The sequence below is a fragment of the Rhinopithecus roxellana genome, chromosome 7 (assembly GCF_007565055.1).
Source record: "Rhinopithecus roxellana isolate Shanxi Qingling chromosome 7, ASM756505v1, whole genome shotgun sequence".
Lineage (NCBI taxonomy): Eukaryota > Metazoa > Chordata > Mammalia > Primates > Cercopithecidae > Rhinopithecus > Rhinopithecus roxellana.
In genome coordinates this window covers 42,273,614-42,280,348 of record NC_044555.1, presented here as the reverse complement: position 1 = coordinate 42,280,348, position 6,735 = coordinate 42,273,614, and the positions used below count along the sequence as shown (strand labels likewise).

The window sequence follows — 6,735 nt, the reverse complement described above, 5'->3', positions numbered from 1 at the left end:
AACTTTATTTTTTGCTTTTATTGTTTTGAATGGCATTTATTTTGATCTGTATAGCATTTATTTTGGAGTTGAGTTTATCAGATGCTTGTGTTTTATCATGATGCATGAAGCAAGTTAGGAAAATGCTTATATTTATTAAGAAAAGTCTCCAAGGCTTTGCAACTATTCAAGACAGAAGTATGAAAATAACCATTGTAGGGACAAGCAAAGGCTACATCCAGATGCCAGGAATGCACTGACGCCTGTTCCTGGAAGCCGGGCTCCCACTCAGCCCCTGGGAGCAGCAGCCGCCAGCCCCTCGGGACCTCCATCTCTGCCCTGCTGAGCCACCCGGGTTGGGCCAGGATCCCGGCAGGCTGACCCCGTCCTCCACTGAGAAATGGCTTCGGGACAAGGCCCAGGTCCTCCCAGGCAGGAATGCGGAGAGCCTGCCCTGCCCTCTGCTTCTGAGGAGCAGGTAGCCCGGGACACAGAGGAGGTTTTCCGCAGCTACGTTTTTTACCGCCATCAGCAGGAACAGGAGGCTGAAGGGGCGGCTGCCCCCGCCGACCCAGAGATGGTCACCTTGCCCCTGCAACCTAGCAGCACCATGGGGCAGGTGGGACGGCAGCTCGCCATCATCGGGGGCGACATCAACCGACGCTGTGACTCAGAGTTCCAGACCATGCTGCAGCACCTGCAGCCCACGGCAGAGAACGCCTATGAGTACTTCACCAAGATTGCCTCCAGCCTGTTTGAGAGTGGCATCACCTGGGGCCGTGTGGTGGCTCTTCTGGGCTTCGGCTACCGTCTGGCCCTACACGTCTACCAGCGCGGCCTGACTGGCTTCCTGGGCCAGGTGACCCGCGTCGTGGTTGATTTCATGCTGCATCACTGCATTGCCCGGTGGATTGCACAGAGGGGTGGCTGGGTGGCAGCCCTGAACTTGGGCAATGGTCCCATCCTGAACGTGCTGGTGGTTCTGGGTGTGGTTCTGTTGGGCCAGTTTGTGGTAGGAAGATTCTTCAAATCATGACTCCCAAGGGTGCCCTTTGGGGTGCCAGCTCAGACTCCTGCCTGGACTTAAGCCAAGTTTTTGCCTTCTCGGCTCCCTTGCAGGGGTCCCCCCTCAAGAGTACAGAAGCTTTAGCAAGTGTGCACTCCAGCTTCAGAGGGCCTCTGTGTGGGGGCCAGTCAGGCTGCAGAAGCGCCTCAATGTTGTATGGTGCTAGTGGGCCCTCTCTGGGCCCAGGGGCTGTGGCCTCCTCCCTCGGCTCTCTGGGACCTCCTTAGCCCTGTCTGCTGGGAGCTGGGGAGACTGATAACTTGGGGAGGCAAGAGACGGGGAGCCACTTCTCCCCAGAAAGTGTTTTAATGGTTTTAGCTTTTTATAATACCCTGTGAGAGCCTATTCCCACCATTCTACCTGAGGCCAGGACGTCTGGGGTATGGGGGTTGGTGGGTATACCTTATGTTCCCCAGGATTCAGCTATTATGGAAGATCAGAGCCTAAGAGCTGGGACTGGGACTTGAGCCTGGTCCCGGCCCTCCCTAAGCATCGTGTGTCCCAGGAGCAGGACCTACTAGGAGAGGGGGGTCAAGGTCCTGCCCAACTCTCCCCCTGCTCCCATTCCTCCCTCCGGCCATACTGCCTTTACAGTTGGACTCTCAGGGATTCTGGGCTTGGGGTGTGGGGTGGGGTGGAGTCGCAGACCAGAGCTGTCTGAACTTAGGTGTCAGAGGCCTCCAAGCCTGCCTCCCAAGGTCCTCTCAGTTCTCTCCCTTCCTCTCGCCTTATAGACACTTGTCCCAACCCATTCACTACAGGTGAAGGACCTCACCCCCATCCCTGGGGGCCTTGGGTGAGTGGCCTGCTAAGGCCCCTCCTTGCCCAGACTACAGGGCTTAGGACTTGGTTTGTTATTTCAGGGAAAAGGAGTAGGGAGTTCATCTAGAGGGTTCTAAGTGGGAGGACTATCAACACCACTAGGAATCCCAGAGGTGGGATCCTCCCTCATGGCTCTGGCATAGTGTAATCCAGGGGTGTAGATGGGGGAACTGTGAATACTTGAACTCTGTCCCCCCACCCTCCATGCTCCTCACCTGTTCAGGTCTCTCCTCAGGGTGGGGGTGAGAGTGCCTTCTCTATTGGGCACAGCCTAGGGTCTTGTGGGAGAGGGGGGAGAAGTTCTTGATTCAGCCAAATGCAGGGAGGGGAGGCAGATGGAGCCCATAGGCCACCCCCTATCCTCTGAGTGTTTGGAAATAAACTGTGCAATCCCCTCAAAAAAAAAGAAAAGAAAAGAAAAGAACCATTGAGAATCAGGAAACTCTGGTTAAGTGGTTGTGATTTTTTTTTTCCGTAGCAGATTTTCAGTAAAAACATACACCTTTAACATTCTTAAAGGACAGTGTGTGTGTGTATGTGCCTGTAAAGGATGCTGCGGGAAATATATAGATGGGCATTCGATTGCCTTTCTTTCCCTGTTAGGATTCAGGAAGAAGTGCACCTGTGTTCCTGGAAAGCACGGTGGAGGAGAATTTAGATAAGTTCAGGCAAGCAAAGCCATGAAGAGTTCTGTACCTAACTGAGAGTATATATCGCGACTTTATTTCTTGTTTCCATCTCAGTCCCCTCTCTAGCCCATTCTATTATCCCCTCAATATCTATATTTCTGACTCCATTAAGGCAACCTGACTTTGACTAGTACTGTTGCTTTAACAGTTTGGTTTGGTGGTGTTTTACTCAGATAATTTCATGAGAGCAGTTAAGTTTGCTAAGGTGTTCAGCTACTGGGGTCTAAGTCTCTCCCATCATATTTTAGTGGTTAGACTATTTAATGTAACTCCTGTTTTACTCTAAGCATTTAAACTAATTATATTTTGCATACATGTGTTCCCCATGTCATGGAAAGCGATCAATATTGTGAAATGAGAACTGGAACAGAGATTATGCGTTTGCTGAGAGTAGGATCAAGTTATGATTTTGTCTCCTGAGATGACTGAGATGGTATGCGATTCTGGGCAAGAGTAAACTGGAGGCAGTAGAGCCTAGCAGTTTATACCATGGACTCCAGAGTCAAACTTCCTTCACTGAAATCCTGATTGTGACACTTACAAGCAATGTAACCTTGGATAAGTTACTTAACTTCTCTGTCCTTTAGTTTCATCATCTGTACAATGGAGATAACATTAGGATCTCACAGAAAATTAGGTCTGTTGTTTCCAAAGTCCTTAATCTTTCCATTATATTGTGCCAACATATCTCATGTGAAAACTCATTGAGATGGACAAAGTAATATAAACTTAAAACATCTGCAGAACGAGAAAAAAAAAGTTTTAATGATCAAAATAATAAATAAATCAATATAAAACAACATTTCTAACAGCTCATCCTGACACCTCACTGGCATAAGTCAGCTATTTCAAAAGCGGTCTTGTTTTAAACTTCTTTTAAAAACAAAAAAACAGAAGAGAATATCTGTCAAACCATGGCAGGCAGGAAATGCCAAAGATATTGACCTTCCCCCTGGAAACATGTGACTTCCATTGTTGGTAGTGTAGATCTGGGAACCTTTTTAGGAAAGGACATGAACATATCTTAGTTATCATGTGGCTCCGTAAGTATCCAGGTTTAAATAATATGAAACTCAATGCAGTTATTTAGTCGCAGAGCTTGCAAATTAAATTATAGAGAGAGTGAGCTTCCTTTTTTAGTATTTGATCTCCTTACCTACTAAAGCCTAAGTCCTAAAGAGGTCTAAGCTAAAATAAACAATAAAAATATACGTGTTTCTCTAATTGTAGAACATCAAAACCACAGACTGATTCAGTCAAATAAGAAAATAAAATGTTATTTTAAAAACTCTAAAACAAAACAAAAAGTAAAGGAAACTGAGTATTGGCATTGCATTGATGAAACTGGGTAAGTGAATCTTTCCACTTTTTAAACTATAAGCATGGGCTGTTTATGAAACATTCTGACAATAGCTTTTGGTCAATGTAATTAAAACATTGATCTGTATGGTAAACTGATCATCAGAGTACTGCAGATGTCAAGCACACTGACACAGACATTGCTAAAAAAGCTAACTCAAGTTCATTGCTAGCCCCTCTCCTAGGTGATCTCATTCATTCTCTCAGTTTAGAGTATCTATATGCTTATTAGATCAAAATCCCTAGCTCCAGCTCTAACTTATCTAAGTGTGATTTGTATGTGCAACTACCTACTTATCTAGTGTAGATGATTCATAGGCATCTCCAATTTGTCCAAAAAGGATACTTCATTTTTTCTTCTATGCTTGCCTTTTATTTTTCATTACAGTAAATGGGGCCACCCCCACCTCCCCCGTTGATCTAGACAGAAACCTAGAAGGCTTCTGTGATTCCTTTGGTTTCTTCACTCTGTAGCCCCATACTTCATTCTTTAACAAGTCTTGTGGGTTTTACCTCTGAAGCACATATCTTAATTCTGGCCTTTACTTTTCATCTCTATTGCCACTATCATAGTCTAAGCCACTGTCATCTCTAGCCCCGTCCATCCCAGGAATCTCTTATGTGGTCTCCCTGTTTCTATGCTTCTACTTCTGGCTTTCTCTGATCCTTTCTCCAAATAGCAGAGCTCTATTTTAAAGTGTGAATAAGATCAGGTCATTTCTTTATCTAAAAACTGTTGTTCCATTGCAATTAAAATAAAATCCAAACTTCTCTCTCTGATCTACAAAGCCTTGTTTGGTGTGGCTCCTGTTTATTTCCCAGTCTCGTTTCATGCGACACCATCTTTTGTTCCCTATGCTCTAGCTTTCTTTCCATTATTTGAGCGCATCAGACTCACTTCTGCTTAGGGACTTTTATATTATGTTTCTTTTTTTCCTTCTGCAGGTGTCTCTCATGGCATAAATGTGTCTTTTAGGACTCTTGGGTCTCAGCTTAAATTTCGGCTCTTCTGTGAGGCTTTCCTAACCATCTCTTCTAAAGAAGCCCCTAACTATGATTTTCTATAACAACATCCTCTTTGCTCTCTTCACAGTTGAAAAAAAAGAAGAGTACTTACTATAACCTGTAATTATATTTGAAAATATTTATTTATTTTCTATCCTTCTCCACCAGCACATAATCTCATAAAGGCATAGGATATTACTACAATGTTTGGTATAAGTAGACAACCAACAATTATTTGCTAAGTGAATGTATTATTGTGTTTAATCTCTGGTCTTTTAATTTATTCAGTCCAGCCTCAGAAGCCTCTTGGGAGAAGACAAACTTTCTAAGGGTAACACAGTAGTTTGGAGGCAAAAGTGACCAACCATAATAGAATTGTGTCAAGTGCCAAAGTCATATGATTCACCAAAGGTCTGAAGAAAGGTTGTTTTGAGGGATGACTTCGTATCAGCATCTATATTGACACCCTACCAAAATTTACAGGAGTGGATCCTAAGCTTCGTATAACTTTTTATTCTTATTGGATTATACTTCCTTGAAGACATGTTTCTCCTCTCCAGAAACCCTAGGTCATATTTTGGAGCATCAATAATAATGCCCCAAAATAATAATAAATAACCACTCCCAGCAATCTGGCATCAACTAAAAGGGAGAATGGGAAAAAGGACTAGGAAGAATAAATATTTTTTCTTTATATAATAATATAATAATATGCATATTAATAGCATACGACACTGTTACTCCATTAAAAGAAACTCAAATTAAAGCCCAAGAAAACAGAGAAATGTAGAGTTATGTAGAGTTTTAATTAAAATACTGACAAAATGTATACGTGTATTTCAGTGAAACGAGTTGTGTTATGAACTGATTCTGAGTTTCAGAGGCTGAGTGCTTATTTAACAATTTTGGTAAAAAAAAAAAAAAAAATTATATTCCTGCCAACAGCCTACAAAGTTTCCCTGTTCTGCACATCGTCACCAGCATTTGTTACTGGCTGTCTTTTAGATATAAGGCATTTTAACTGGGGTGAGATAATATCTCGTTGCAGCTCTGATTTGCATTTCTTTGATGATTAATGTTGAGCATCTATTCGTATGTCCATATGCCATTTGTATGTCTTCTTTTAAGAAGTGCCTATTTAAATATTTTGCCCATCTTTGATCAATATTTTTCGTATAGAGTTGTTAGAATTTCTTATAAATTCTGGGATTAAACCTTTGCCAAATATTTTCTCCTATTCTGTGGGTTGTCTCTTCACTTTGTTGATTGTATCCTTTGCTGTGCAGAAGCTTTTTATCTTGATGTGATCCCATTTGTCCATTTTTGCTTTGTTTGCCTGTGCTTGTGAAGAATTGTTTAAGAAATTTTGGGCCAGAACAATGTCCCAGAGGTTTTCTCTAAAGTTTTCTTGTAGTAGTTTCGTAGTTTGAGGTCTTAGATTTAAGTCTTTCATCTGTTTTGACTTGATTTCTTGTATTTGACAAGAGATACAGGTCTAGTTTCATTATTGTGCATACGGATATTTGGTTTTTCCAGTACCATTTACTGAGAGATAGTCTTTTCCCCAGTGTATGCTCTTGACACCATTGTCGAAAATGTGTTTGCTATGGCTTTGTGGATTTGTTTCCGGGTTCTCTATATTGTTCCATTGGTCTATCTATCTGTTTCTATGCCGGTTCTATGCTGTTTTGGTTACTATAGCTCTGTAGTATAATTTGAAGTCAAGTAATGTGATTTCTCCAGTTTTGTTCTTTATACTTAAGATAACTTTGGTGATTCTGGGTTTTTTGTGGATCCATATAAATTTGAGGATTG

General features: G+C 42.6%; 1 pseudogene across 1 annotated transcript; it reads left to right on the top strand.

Moving 5' to 3' along the window:
* The first annotated feature begins 202 nt into the window (after positions 1-202).
* On the top strand, positions 203-1,401 carry LOC104653854 (annotated as a pseudogene). Its single transcript, XR_004058447.1, has one exon. The product of XR_004058447.1 is annotated as a bcl-2 homologous antagonist/killer pseudogene (transcript).
* The last annotated feature ends 5,334 nt before the right edge of the window (positions 1,402-6,735 follow it).